The sequence below is a fragment of the Lemur catta genome, chromosome 16, assembly GCF_020740605.2.
Source record: "Lemur catta isolate mLemCat1 chromosome 16, mLemCat1.pri, whole genome shotgun sequence".
Classification (NCBI taxonomy): Eukaryota; Metazoa; Chordata; class Mammalia; order Primates; family Lemuridae; genus Lemur; species Lemur catta.
The window spans coordinates 25,347,552-25,363,587 of NC_059143.1; the positions used below are offsets into that span (position 1 = coordinate 25,347,552).

Sequence of the window (16,036 nt, forward strand, 5' to 3'; positions counted from 1 at the left end):
GGATGATGGTGATGATGATGATGATTCTGTATTGGGTAGCCAGTGTTTACAGTAACTGTACTGAGTATCACTTATCACAATGACAATTAATTATTTTTGTAATCATGTTTTCATGTCTGTCTCCCCTACTATGAGTTCCCTGAGGGCAGGAGCTGTTTCTATCTTGTTTACCACTGTGTATCACCAGTGCATCATACAGCACATGGCCCACATTTTTAACTCCATATTGCATTAATGAGTAGGTACATGGACAAATGGACAGTGTTAGACGTGGAGGACTTTTCCCTTTCCTTACGGTTGTAATTTTGTAGAAGGAAGAAGTGACAGGGCAGGTGAGGGATGGGGAAGACACTTAAGATGTTCTTAGAATGTTGTCAGTTCTCAGAATTTGGAAAAGATTAGCAGAGCCTCAATTTCTTTATTCACTATTTCTACGCATTTTCTGCTCTCACCACCAAATTAGTCTCTTCCCTATCTGTGTTAGGTTTCTCAGTCTGACTGAAGCTGAAAAAAAAAAAAGAGAGAATAGAATATTTGTTTGCCTGACTCCACATTGTCTCACTGACACAAACCATGCTCATTAGGTTTTCAGGCTAGTCTGGGAAAACCTATCAATCTTACCCATCATTTATTTGAAATAGTTGGGGGTTTTTTTCCCCCTGATACTTTTCCATGGCAGATACGTTTTTTTTCACCTACCTTGCTGGATCACTTAATAATGTAACTTTAATGCTATAGCATTTTCTGAACAGGAGAATGTTCTCAGTGCTGTAATGAAAGCTTGTAAATTAACTTTAGGAGTATAGCTCATTCCTGTACTACAAAGTCACCTATATATGCCGAGACAGTGTGATCTAAAGCAGAGACACTGGATTTGCAGTCACCCTCCTCTGTGATCTCCCTTTTCTCATCTAAAATGAAATGTCTGGGCTAAAGAAATGGATTTCAAACAGTAGCAAGGGGTGGGAGCCAGAGTGGGCTGGGTTCTTCTTTCTTTCCCCTGCCAGAGCAACTCCCGGCTTACCTGTTTTAGGTACCTGACTCAGGCTGAGGAATTCATTTGAATAAAAAATCTATGGGCAAAATAAAAATCAGCGAGCTGGAAAAGAGACTCTTGTAATAATCCCAAGCAAAAAAATTAAACCACCCAATAAGTAATTTCTGAGTCTAACGTGCTATTCCTATGCTAGTAGGACTACCAGATAAAATACAGGAGGCCCATTTAAACTTCAGTTTCAGATAAACAATGAATAACTTTTTGGTATATGTACATCCCATTCAATATTTGGAACATACTTATACTGAAAAAAAAACATTTTTGTTTGTTAAGTCTGGCAACTTCATATGCTAGGCTCTTCAGAGGGCATTATGCACCAAGAACACAAAGCTGTTTTAAAGTTGAATTGTTTTTACTATTGATTTATTTTTATTATTGTTGTTATTATTAATTAGTATGGCTCTTAGAAATTCATTGCATTACCTCATTGCTTGGCCTCACGTCATCACACATTGTCATTCTACAGCCAACCAGAAGAGGCAGCTCTTCCTGGACCTAATTTTAAGGGGTACTGTTCAGATAAGGTCGCTGAAACAGTGCATGGGAAATAGCCACTTCCTCACCTTCATCTCCTTTTATTATCTCCTACAGGATCTTCACCCCACCCCAAAGATATTATTTCCTATGACTTTATTATCTTTGGAGTTTATTTTTCATTTAAAAATGGGGAAATAGTGTTCAATATACAGAATATAACTTCATGGCAAATAGTCCTAGAAGACGTCTACGCCATGGAGTTGGAAATTCTGGGTTAATGCCCTGCACATGGAGAGCTCTCACAAACACTAATGACTGAGTGCTGTAGTTTGTAGTTGTGCCTTCAGGTTGGCAAACATTGATAAAAGTTGTAGTAACAAGAGCAATAGCATATTAAACTCTGAAATGTTACTTTCCCCAATGAGTATTCACACGCTGCACATATGTGTGTGTGCATTGTCATTTGTTTCCATTTGTTACAGATTTCATTTCTAAAAACTGTGGGTGAATCTTTTCAAATGAATTATATATGAGTCATAATTAATATGAATAAATCCACTCAGACAAAATATTTAAGGATGTACATTTCCCATTGATATTATAGTAAGTATTTGTCACCAAAGGGGGAATTTAATTGCTTGCCATAGCCATTGTGTCATGGATCTTTAAATATAGTAACACATAAGGAGAAAAGGATGGAAGACCAATTGTACGGACCGAATGCAATTCCAGGTTCTAAAAACCACTAGGGGTGGACTGAGAAGGTGGAGTTGACTTCGTAAAGATAAAAATCTCAATATTCTGAAACTTAAGGCTTCATTTAAATGTCTGGAACTTCTTGGGATTAAAAGGCATTTTCCTAATATGCTCTTGGGCTATTCAAAAGTATGCATTTAAAATAAGAATAGTTTTATGAACTTTTGAGAAATATTCATAGTACATTTTGGCCAAAAGCAGTGTGAATTAACCAGGTTGCTTGAGTGATGGAAAATTCAGTAGGGAATTTTGAACGTTTAAAAATAATCTATCTGGTTCTATAAATGACAAAATCTAGGGAATAACTCTGTACTTGTTCCTCATATAATTTGATCTTCCTACTTTGCTACATATCCTCAGTTTTGTCAGGAAGAACATAAAGTGCCGCAAGGCAACACTTCTTACCTTCTGTGGCTTATGAAAAAATGAGCTCCGTTCAAAACCAGGAAGTAGTAAAAATTAATTAGTATTCATTTTTAAATAGCCATATAAGAAAAGTTTTGGCATTGTAAGGAAACTGAAAAAATTCAGAGTTATTGATAGTTAACCATTTGGGGCTGAACTGAAACAGACTGTATATTTTTGATGTATGTAAAATCTTAATCACCAAAGAAGGAGCTAGCTAACATTTATTTTAAAAATTTGGCCAAGTTGTACTTATAAAAGCTATTAAGTTCACAGACACAAATAATATACAGTTTAAAATTTAAAATTATATGTACAAAATTATTTTGTAAAATTATTGTGAAACCTCAATCACTTAAGTGAAATCTTAATTATTTCTTCTAAGATGGTCTGTTCTTTACCACATCTCTCCATCTCTTAAAAATGTATTTGAAGCCATAAGAATAAAAGGGCGAGATATCTCTCATTTTCTCCAACTGAGTCATCTCTTGCAGTCTTTCCCCCCCTTACAGTGTATACAGCCAGGGCCTGCTTAGAGGAAGGAAGCCTCTCAGTTCTTGGGACTGAGCCCTCTCTCTCTGAGTTCTCACTTCTAGCCCTTCCAGGCCACGTCTTCCAAGGCTTTGGTCTCTCTCCATCTCCAATTCATCCTGTGTATTTACTGTCAGATTAAAATTCTGTAATTACTGCTTGCATTGTTTAAGTCCTGTGCACAGGCACCTTCCCAGAGCTCCTTCTTTCCTCCTCTGTGAAATTTAAACCAACCACTGGCCTGCAGTCAGTGTAGTGTTCCCTGCCTTCATTCATTCTGGGCACAAGCCGTACTAACGAACATCTCGGAGACATGCATAGACTGACAGTCCTATGAGTGAAACAGACACCAAAAAAATAATGTCATAACATATTTTATGACTACAATTGTGATAAAAGAAATTATTATAAAAGAATATTGTTACAAAAGTATGAGGGCATTATAAAAACAGGTATCCAGAGTACATCAGAGAAATTTTAAAAAGTTGCTCTGGGGTAAAGATGCTAATTGGAACTGGCCGGGTTTGGGGCTGGGAGGGGTTGGAATATGCACGAGGAAAAGAAAAGAGAATGTTCTAGGCAAAGGAAGGAGCAGAAGGGAAGACCCTGAGGTATGTGTGACCATAGTGCAGTGAGAGGGCAGAGACACATGGGCCTAGGATAAGTCTAGGAACCAGATGGCTTAGACGTACAAACCCATTTTAAGGACTTTAAATTAAAGGCAGTGGGAAGTCCATCCTGCTTTTACTTGCTATTCCCCAAGATGCATGTTTGTTGACCACAGAGGCTATTAGACACTATAGGCATGGCTACTAAAATAGCTCATGTAATGCATGCTGCAGTAATAGAAGTGCAACGTCTAAACCGAGATGGCACACAGTACGGGTCCAGCTAGTCGGGACAATATCCTAGGAACCTCAAAAATTGAACAACATAGTATGCTTACTTCATTCAAAACAAAGATTTCCACGTTGGTGTTTTGCCATTCAAAGCATATGGTTTACTAAAAATCCAGATTGCCAAAGTGAACCAGGATGAGTGTGGACACTCTGTCAAAGCTGAGTGGCAGTCACACTCCTTTCAGCTCCTCTCTCTTCACCCTGTTCCCTCTTACTGCACCTGGGCCTCTTCATCCTCTCCTTCTGTCTGCTGTCCTGATCAGACAAATCTCTCGCCTCTGCTGTGTTCGGGGTTTAGCGTGTCTGATAGAGGGGAGCGCATGACAGTGAGGAATGCCAGTCTGCTAGCCATGCTCTTCCCCACACTCCTTCTCTCCACAGTTTTGTACACAGTTAACAGTCCTGGGGGGAGGCGGGGGAGTCCTGGTCCTGAAAGCCCAGAGCTGGGAGTGGCACATTAATGAAGGATTAGTGCAGAATGCTATGCCTAGAGAAAGTTTCCAAGATCACATTGCAAATAACTCTTGGCAAGTTTTGCAGAGAAAAGCTGCATAATTCGCTTGAACCTTTTAAACTAAAAAACACCTGGCTGATTCTGTGTGATTAGGATATTAACAAGCTTTCTATTAAAGAGAAGCACATTTGTCATACTCTAAGTGACATATTTAAAAATTAAAAATAACCGTCATTTTTTTCTTTTTGTTTGGAGGTGAGAGGTCTAGTTCTTTTTCTGTCCTTCATTATCACGAATAGTCTTCTCCCTACACACCTCTATAAAATATTGGTGTCATCCTAAGTTTGGATGAACAAAGGCACATCAAACTTTTAAAAGCTCTGTCATTCGAAGTTCTCATTAGCTTAGCTGCTTTACAGACTACTAATGGACCTTGGAGAATAATAACTCAAGTTTAAAACATTTTCAGGCAGATGTGCCACAGGGCGATGACTTGCTTGCTTGAAAGAACTTCTGTAGACCCTTGTGACTATGACAATCACATTCAAACTCCTAGTTTCTCATTCCTCACCCCTCCTCATCCCTGACACTTCCTATTTATTCCTTGATGGGAGTTCTAGAGAATTTTTACACTAGAGAGACTGGATCAAAGAAATAGATCTCTAAATCAGAAAAGAAAAAAAAAATCTCTAAGCAGAAGCTAAAAATTTAAATTCTGGTGTTGGCTTTGCTCCTTCACTAGGCAGCCTTGGACCAATTGCTTGACTTCTCAGTTTCATTGTTCTCATCATGAGACAAGGCAAAGCTGGGAAACAGTAGTAGAGACACCTGTTACTAGTGGGAAAGTCATGGGGAGACACTTCTTGGTGTGAGTCTTTTATTTACACACCATTCTTGTCCTCTCCTGAAATGTTATGCAGATTCTGGCTTTTATGTAAAATGATCTGACCTTAGGTAAGATATAGGACTGATTCAAGTTTCAAGCCTAATAATGTAACAACTGACAGTCAGAAGGGAGCATCTCTGAGATTGATTCCTATACCATGTGAGCTCAAAGGATACTATCCATCACATATACTAAACTTCCTAAGTCCCAGAATCCCTTTTGACAGCTTTTTAGAGCTTTTAAAGAACCATTTTTTAGTAGTTATTTTTCTCAGTGCCTAATCATTTCCAGGTAGTAGTTTAGACTCATTAAGTCTTGGAAGTCACTAAGGTGCTATTAAATGCATCACTGACTCAGTGCATTGAATGATAATGAAATGGTGGTGGCTTGTCTGTGTACCCAGATCCATCAGGAAATGGCTTGAGTACCCCTAGGCAAAAGGCTTTGTTAAAAAAGAACTGCTTGTTCAGTTGAGGACACTTAGCCTTCTGCTTATTAGCCTTTGCTGTGTTCTCACTAACTCCAGGGACACTTGTTTCCATAAATGCAGACGATGATGTGGGAATCTGGAACACGTGCTTTGTATTCAGAGATTCACAGAGGGGACACATCTTGACCCATCACCGGAGTAATTTTTATAGTCTCAAAAGTGTGTCCCACAGTGGTGTTCATGCTATTTGGCTACATGTGTTTTGTTCACCAGCCTCAGTTTTTATTTTCCATCCCTGTGACTGTTGCTAGCAGTATGTCTGTGCAGTGGAGGTGATTGGAAGTCTGGGTGTCATGAATCAGAGGAACACAGTGTGTGTGTGTGTGTGTGTGTGTGTGTGTGTGTGTGTGTGTGTGTGTGATTTTTCCATTTACAAACCCTAACTTCAGTGGATTGTAATTCAAAAATTAGCTTTGTTTTCTGGTTCTCTGGGCAGGTCCATTTTCTACATAATTGTATTGTATATCACTTTGTCCTTTTAGGATAAGAATAACATAACATAATAAATGGGTGTGATGTTTTAATTGGGTTAATGTAATTCATTGTGGTACTGGCTTGGGGAGTCAAAATGTTCTCAGTAGCATGCACTTCATTTCCACACTCTTTGGTTAGCCAGCTACTTTTATGTTTCAGAAGACTTTAGCTATTATAAGCAGGATAATCCCCCATTCAGATGGTCTTTGATATGTGGTAGATTGGGATTCCAGTGATTCTTCTATTGTGACAGATGTGTGGACTGACATTTTAATAACCTCAAAATATTCTTTAATGTATTTATCACTATAAAATTTGATCATATTAATTAAACAATCAGCTAATTAGATATGTTGATACAGATGACATCAGAGTGTAAACTAGCTAATTCTAATCGGGAAGCCCTTACGATTGAAAGAGCTTGTGTCAATGGTAACTTTATGTCCAGAAACTTCACCACTAACCCTCTGGAGTGGAATATTCTTGGAGCATTGTTGATACAGGGACTCCTGTATGAGCCATCTAGGTGTCTTCAAGAATTACTGAGGTGTACTCAAATTTGAGTTTGCATTTCATGCTGGCATTGATCAGATACTCAATAAATATTGGTCAAATATATAGAAAAAGGAAAAGGCTAAAAACTTGGATTGAAAGTCAGTTACATTGACCTAGGTTCAAATTTCAGTTCTGTAAAATCTCTAAGCTTCACTTTTCTCCCTTGTAAAATGGGGATCATAACACTAACTAACATGAGGATAAAATAAGGTCATGAAAATTAGAAATTAGCCCAATAGGTCTCAGTAAGTGGTGTTTAGGAGCTAGCAGAGTCTAAGAAGGCTTGGGGAGGTAGTGCAGCATGCTGGCTGAGTCTCTGCAGAGACTTCTTAAGCACAAATCCTGGTTCTGTGCTACCTGCAATGTGGTCTTGTGAAAGTGTCTTGACCCTTCTCAGTTGTATTAGTCTCCTTTTGCTACTGTAACGAATTACCACAAATTTAGTTGCTTAAAACAACACGAATTTATTATCTCACAATCCTGGAGCTCCAGAAGTCCAAAATGGGTCTTCCTCTACTAAAATCAGGGTGTTGGCAGGGCTGCTTTCCTTCAGGAAGTTGAGAGAGCCTGTTTCCTTGCCAATTCCAGCTCTGGAGGCCACCTGCAGTCCTTGGTTTGTGGGCCCTTCCCCCATTTTCAAAGCCTCTCTCGACCCTTTATAGGACTCATGATTACACTGGGCTCACCCACATACTACAGGAAAATCTCCCCACTTTAAGATTCTTACCTTAATCACATCTGTAAAGTCTCTTTTGTCATGGAAGATAACTTACTCAAATTATGGAGATTAAGATGTAGGCATCTCTGAGGGACCATTCTGTCTACCTCATCTGCCTTTGTTTTCTCATCTGTAAAATAGGATAATATAGTATGGCTTATCTCAGAGTTAGGATAAGTAATAAATAAAACAATCCATGTAAAATGCTTAGTTCAGATCCTACTCCCGTACAGGAAGCATTTAATAAATGTTGATTATTATTGTTATTGCACTCAGTAAATGAATCTGAGTCTCTTCCCACTGTATAACCCAGGCATCCATGCCTCTGCCTCACCAGGATCATTCAGGAGGCCTGGGTGATCCAAGACTGCAAAAGAAGGCGAGTTCCCACCAGCTATTCTTTCCCACTCAAATTCTTGGCAACTACCAACTTAGAGCCATGGCTCTCTCAAGAAACACATTTCTCCCAGTCTTTCCTTAATTTCAGACAAAATTCTCTTCAATGGAAGGGACATAACTAAGAGCCTTATAATTCACAGGAACAGATCCAGAGGCAAGAAATAAGGGCTGCCTCTGTTTCTTCTCTTTCCATTCTCTATTCCTGTCCTGCCTGTCAACCCTCATCCTGGGGAAAGCACCGTGGTGTGCAAAATGCCATTGTTTACTGTTGGGGATCTTGTAGCCATAACTTCTGGCTGCTCATACACTGTGCCTGTTTCTTTTCCATGTGGCCTATTTAATTTTGGCATCTACATTCATTAACCCCATATACTTGGCTGTGCTTTTGTTGGATAGCCATCACCAGAGTCCCCACCATGTTGTTTCTAAACACTGCTGTTTTCTAAGTTGTTTTATATCAGCCTGAAATAGTCACTGTAAAGAGAATCTGAGTAGGGAAAGGAAAAAAATAGCATCATATTAATTAATTTCATATTTAACTATGGATTAATCTGTATTCCACATTTTACTAACACACAAAACTAGATTGTAAACTTGTTAAATGGAGGTTCCCTTAAGTCCCCATTTTAAATGCATGTTTATTAAAGAACAAAATAGCTCCTTCTGCAATTGAGAATTCTTGAGACTTACTCTTTAAAAATATTTGTTCTGGCCCAAATAAATTTTCAGAAACATGTAGTACAATCAGTAGGGAGGAAAGGGATTAAAAAAACTTTTTTTAACAGACATACTCTATCATCTTTTCCTACCCTTCTTGTACTGAATTTGGAAACCCTCGCTCTTTATATGCTTTTGTATTGGTTCTGAATCTGTACGTACACAGTGGTGGTCACATTGGCATCCTCCCACCTACCTGCCTTAGCCCCCATCTGCCATTCACCCTCCATCATCTCAAAGGACAGTTGCCTGATGTGGCCTCTGGAAAGTATCATCAGACCTGGCCTCCCTAGAAATCACACAGAGCCATTATTATTTCCTCTTTCCAGTGAATCAAATTGCCACCCCTTCACTGTGTTCATCTCGGCCAGATATTAAGAAGAAAGCAACTAAATTAATGGCACTAAGATGAACTTTATTGCAAAGGAAAATTGCATTTTAAGGGCATAAAATAAACTTCTCATAGCAAAATTTTAAGACACATCTTAGTGACACATAGGAAATGGAGGAGAGGTTTTATGGTGTGGACAGTTTTCTAGTTACACTAAAATTACCCAAAATAAATTACTACCCCCCCCAGCTTCATTCATTCAAGAATCCTCATACCTATGAAATGTCAGCTCTGTGCTCTGAGTATATGGTGATATAAAGCACCACAAGGCTCTCCATGCTACTGCAAGATTCACAGATCATGGGTGACATGACTGGCATGGCCCTCATGATATTTCTTTACCCACTGTGCTTGCCTGGTCTTTCTTTCTCAAGCTAAGAACTATCTAGCTCATTGGATGGAGTTATACTCCCTAAGACAGAGAAATGAAGAAAGTGAATAAAGGAGCAGAGTTAAGGAGAGAAAGTGAAAGAACAAGGACAGGGAAGGAAGGTTGGATCAGAGAACAAGAGAATAAGGTAAAAAAGGAAAGGTGGAAGAAAGTGAAGGGAAAATATAGAGGAAATAGGTACCTTATGACTCACAGGCCTCTTACCTTGGCAAAAATGGGGCTTTTCACAATCCATGAACTGCATGCTGCCCACCCCCTCTGGCATTCACTCACGCATGTCTTAGGTTATACTTTAGCCCATTTCAGTGTGTGTATATTTGGGCAGTGACCCACCACCACAACCCTCAGGAAAACACGGCAGTTCTTTTTAGTTTTATTTCATAAATTCTATTTTGATCTTTCTTAGGAAGCCCAATAAGATCTGCAGTCAGGCTTGTTTAGTTTTAAACTTTAAATTATCCACTCGGGCAATTGCTTAATCCCTCTGAACGTTGGTTTCCACATTGGTAAAATGGGACTAATAATACCAATGTTTTGGTGTTCCTTTTTTTTTTCCCTTGAGCCTAGGAGTTTGACGTTGCAGTGAGCTATGATGACACCACTGCACTCTAGCCCAGGCAACAGAGAATATGCATTAACAACATATTATTAATAGATTGTGTGTTATTAATGCCTAATCTTAAAATAAAAATAGATTCAAATTCAGTAAAATTTATATATAATTCAGATAAAGCTAAAACTCACCAAGTGAGTACAATACCTATACTGTATGACTTTTGATGAAACTATCAAGGGGTTCATTATTAAAAGAAAAAAATTTTTTTAGTTAGTAAATATTATTGGATTCAATCATGTGCTTTTTTTATTTCAAAATATTACAGGGGTATAAATGCTTGTGGTTACATGGATTGCTTTTGTAATGCTTGAGTCAGGGTTATAAGTGTGCCCATCACCCAGATAGTGTTCATTGTACCTATTAGGTAGGTTTTCGCCCATCCCCTCCTCTCCATCTAACCCCTGCTTGATTTCCACTGAGGTTTACTTCCCTTCCCTCTGTGCACATGTGTGCTCATCAGTTATTTCCAATTTAATAGTGAGTACATGTGGTGTTTGTTTTTCCATTCTTTAGATACTTCACTTAGGATAACGGTCTCCAGTTCCATCCAGATTGTTGTGAAAGGCATTAATTCATCCTTCTTCGTGGCTGAGCAATATCCCATGGTATACGTATTTTTGTTAATCCACTCATGAATTGATGGGCACTTGGGTTGAGTCTACACCTTTGCAATTGTGAATTGTGCTGTAATAAACACTCAAGTACAGATATCTTTTTGATAAAATGACTTCTTTTCCTTTGAATAGATAGTGAGTAGTGGGATTGATGGATCATATGGTAGGATCTACTTTAAGTTCTTTGAGGAACCTCCATACTGTTTTCCATAGAGGTTATACTAACTTGCACTCCCACCGAAGCGTATAAGCATTTCTTTCTCTCTGCATCTATGCCAGTATCTATTGTTTTTGGACTTTTTAATAAAAGCCATTCTAACAGGGGTAAGGTGATATCTCATTGTGGTTTTAATGTGCATTTCTCTGATGATTAATGTTGTTGAGCATTTTTTCATATGTTTATTGGCCATTTGTCTATCTTCTTTGGTAAATTTTCATTTCATGTCTTTTGCCCACTTTTAATGGGTTTGTTTGTTTTTTTTCTTGATGATTTGCTTGAGTTCTTTGTAGATCCTAGTTATTAGCCCTTTGTCAGATGTATAGCTTTCTAATATTTTCTCCCATTCTGTAGGTTGTCTATTTGTTCTGTTGATTATTTCCTTAGCTATGCAGAAACTTTTAATTTAATCAAGTCCCATTTATTTATTTCTGTTGTTGCTGTGATTGCCATGGGGTCGTCTTCATAAATTTAGTGTTCTTATAAGAACACAATGAGAAAAGCCCTGCATAGTGCTTGGTACATAGTAAGCTTTTTTGTAAAATGATAATAGTTTTATACAGTGCTATGGCTATTATTATTATTTCATCTCCCAGAAGAAGTCTGATTTTCTTGTCCTATTGCAAAACACGATATAATTTCCTGCCTTTCCCTTTCTCACCTCTCTAAACCCAGCACTCCCCACCCTAAAAAGAAAAAAATTTTAAACAATACAAGCTTCCTTGGCCTATATCTGGATGCTCAATGCCCTGTCCTGGACTTTTATTCTCACTCACCTTTTCCCAATTCTCCCAAAGTCCAGATAACAATTGGCCCATGGCCAGTAGCAGCCCCAGTTTTGTTTTTTTTTTTTTGTTGTTTTTTTGTTTGTTTGTTTGTTTGTTTTCCCAGCACGTTGGAATTGGACAAGGAGAGATCTATTTCTGTCTACTACACTTTCTAAGATATTTGAAAACAGAAGATGGGTTCAAATTATTTAAGCACTAGGCATCATGCTGGTAATGTTCCAGAGCACTTTGGATTTTCCAGATGCTAGTTTCTGCCTGACCCATGAATACTAGGTTGCACATCCAGGCACTCTGGTTCCTGCCATGTGAGGAGCCCATCACTGCCTTCTGCCACCATCACTACCACTCCTCGGTCTGAGCAGGCCACCATCAGCCTTCTTGCTCTCTCCCAGAGGTGTCCACTCTGTAGAGGTGTTGGCTGTGATTGGCTGCTGCCACTTCAGTAATAGTTGGAGTCTCCCATAAAATAAAACTACCTTTGATTGTCACCAAGTCCTGGCTTTCTTCCCTTAAACCAGCCTATGCAAGGAACTATAATTCCCTTATTTGTGTGTCTGTAAACATGAACATTTTGGGAGAGTGAGGGTCCAAACTTTAACCAGGTCATTCAAGGGTCTAATCTTTAAAAAAATTATAGACAAGGCAGCATTGCACCACTTAACCAGCTAAATACATCTTTGTTCTGTTGCAGCCTCCTTATTGGGATGCTAAGTTTATCTCTTTGGAATTACAGCCTTTAAAGTGTTCCAAAATATTTTACTTTTATAGATGTTTATGCATATATACGATATATTCCTGCTATAATGAGTTAAATGGGTTCAAAAATTCAATTACAGAATTCAGGATTGTCTTATTGTAAAGTTCATGAAAAACAGTCTCCTAATTTCCTAAGGTGGGAAGGAAACTTTTCACTTTTTTTTTTTATTTATTTGATATGTAGGAAAGAGAAAGAGACCTGTTTTTATGAACGATAACATCTTACACCAAATCAAGAAAGTCCCAAATGATCAGAAGGCAGTTGTTTCCTAATACCTGCCCCCTGTAAGTTAAGAACTTAGCAGCCCCAACAGAAGGACAAGTGTTCATTTCTGCCTTCATTCCACCATAACAAAGTAGGCCCATACATTATTGCTCAAGAGAAATACAGATGCAAACACACACACACACACACACACAGAACCATTGTCCCAAGACACATCATATTGCACAACATGCAATTCTCTGAAAAAATATGAGATCCTGGTGCAGTGCTGGAGACAGTAGTACAGAGGACCCCTCCTTATGGTGGTCTCCCCATTGGGACCCTGGAGGTCCTTTTCATCAAGTTCAACCTTAAGCAGGGCTCCCAAGTCCTTCAGAGACATACTGATAACTTTGATCCTCACATGACAGAGTCTGAATTTTGATCATCATCCTTCCAAAAGGTTCCTTTTAACCTGATCTTTCTTCCTAGTGAGGGGGAGGTGTGGTGTGATACCAGCTGCTATTGAGCTGGAGTCCGAGCCCCTTACAAAGCCAAATGAAATTATATGAAACCAAACGAAACCAAATGTCCTTAAGCTTCGTACACTCTTACCCTAGAACAAGAGGTTCCTTCTTGACATGAAAGAACCACTAAAAGTAGTTTTTTTCCAGAATAACAATGGTTCTCTCCTCTTTTAATGCCATTTTCCATTTCTTAACATTTGCCTCATTAGATACCCATATCAAGGTATGCATATGTTTTTTTATATTTACATCCTTCCAAAATAATTAATTATCTTCTCCCTTGGCTCAAATTAAATTTTAAAATGGGTATTACAAGCTATAGAAACATATTGTAAAGCAACATAAGAATTCCAACCTAATGTACAGATAAGTTCATGGTCAAACTCAACTAGCATCATATTTCTATAGTAGCTCAACTCTAGCTGTGTATCAGAAGCACTCAGCGTGCTTTTAAAAAGTACAAATTCTCAGCTCCAAATCCAGATGCAGTAGATCCATGTATTTGCATTGTTGATAAGGCTGGTGGGATGGGCAGCCACAGCTGAAAACTATGCTGAATCCTTTATAGGGAAGACCGAATCCCTGAAAACCCAGCTGATCATTATACCAAACCAGTGAGCTCATATCCCCCCTCCCCAAAAAATAAATAAAACCCAAATTCCAAGAGTAGAAGATGATGTTCAAAGTAAAACACAAAGTCAGAAACTCGTTATAACCATTTATTTTAGTAACAGCGTTTTCTTACTGTCATGGGCTCATCTAGATAAAGGACTAGGAAGTAAAAGCAAATGCAATTATATTTTGCCAGAGGAAAGAGCTCTGAATACTTTTTTATTATATTGCCAGAGATTAGGACTAGAATATAAATCTGAGAAAGTCATATCAAAGGCCTTCCTCATTAACAGAAATGGAAACAGGCATTTATATGCCACCAATAAATCAATTAAAGGAGGAAAGGAGCTTGAAATGGCCTTCACTGTAGTTATTAACTTCAGGGATTGCAGTGGTTGGGGATTGCTGAACCCGGCATTTTCTTGTCATTCACCTGGAGCAAAATGGAGGCAAATAAAGCATGAGAACAGTCCCGTCACATTAAACGCCAGTCTGCTTAAGTGTTTGCTAAAGTGGAGCAAAAGCAAAGCGGAGCCAGACCTTTTTAAAAACATTGCCCGGCTTTTGTGGATTTAAATTGTGAGAGTGTGAATCAGCGAGTGAGTTGGTGTGTTTCTATGTGTCTGGGTTGACATAAATCTGGACACTGGGAATTATTTTAATCTCCATGATTATTTCCTGTGTAACAATGCCCTAAAATGGGGGATTCCATTAAGAAGTGACACACAAAGGAATTTCCCAGTGAAGTCTGAGTGAACCGTGACCTTCTCCATTCTCCTTTTGACCCATTAACACCCTGACTGCCACATGAGAAAAAAAATTTTTTTTTCCCTTGGGGCCATGGTGTTTTATTACAAAAATAGGATAAAAACTTTTAAAACAAAATGATCCTTTCTAATTTAATGAAAATTTTGTTATTTTTTATTGTTTTCTGTGCGTGAGTCATATGCAATGCAATCCACATTTTCAGAATTAAATTGTCGATATTAATTGTAATAAGAAGAACAACAACAAGTAAGATTTTCACGAACCAGCTGCAGGGGTTTGCTTCATGAGGCCCCAGGCTCAAAATTACCATGAGTTAAATACAACTCACATGGCAGCTAATGTGTTAATCACCAAGTCCTGTGAACTTCTTTTCAGGTTACCAGTTTTGGAAAATCTTAATTGGTGTTGAACAATAGCATCTGGAATAAGATTACTGGCAGTTAGAATACATCCTAGCCTAGGAATTTAAAACTTAAAAGAAAAAAAAAAAGAGGATTCAATGTCCTGCCAGAAAATTATTTGGGGACAGCCACTTTTACCTGCCTCAGTCTGAAGTTCTTTAGCTGTAATTTAGGAATATAATATCTCCCTGACTTCCTCACAAGGTTACAGGGAAAAGCACTTTATAATCTTTAGAAAGTTATAGAAATGTAAGACACCATTAGTTTAAGATTTTACCTTTAAAACTTCTTATGTATCGTGTATAAGAGAAATATATATTTATTACAGATGGTATTGGATGAAAGGTGTATCATGCAGGAATTAACTTTAGGATATGATACTTTAATGTGAACTTATTCTCACTATGGCAAAATATAATTCACCTTTCTCCTAACATTCTGTGCCTCACATTTGAATTTATGCTTTACTTCTTGCTGTTTCCCAAACTGCTTTACTTTGTTATTTCATTTCTCTTTCTATATAGGGGCAAAGAGTCATAGCCCTCCCTGTCCAGTTGTGCAACCTTCTTTTAATGACTATGCTGGAAGAAGGGAGACTTTGTCACCTCACCACTTATTCATCCCAATTCATTATTGCTGGAGGGGCAGAAGATTATTTCCTAATATGGGAGAACAGAAGCTGAGGTCCTTCCCTCTGCCATTCTCCACGTGGCCCAGCAATCACCAAGTCCTGTCAAATGTGTCTCCTCAATCTCTCTCAAATCAAAACTTTAGCGTAAGACATGATAGTCTCGCTCCTAAATCACAGAAGTATCCAACTAACTGGTCTCTTCCTTTAATCATGCACTGCCCTCCTGCCTATCCAGTCTGTCCACTCAACATGCTGGAGTAATTTTTTTTTTTTTTTTTTTTTTTTTTTGAGACAGAGTCTC

The 16,036-nt window shown here is 38.3% G+C and overlaps 1 protein-coding gene across 28 annotated transcripts in view; it reads left to right on the forward strand.

The window, feature by feature from the left end:
* DTNA (dystrobrevin alpha) overlaps window positions 1–16,036 on the forward strand; it is a 339,927-nt gene that overhangs the window by 196,966 nt on the left and 126,925 nt on the right. The window lies entirely within an intron of this gene.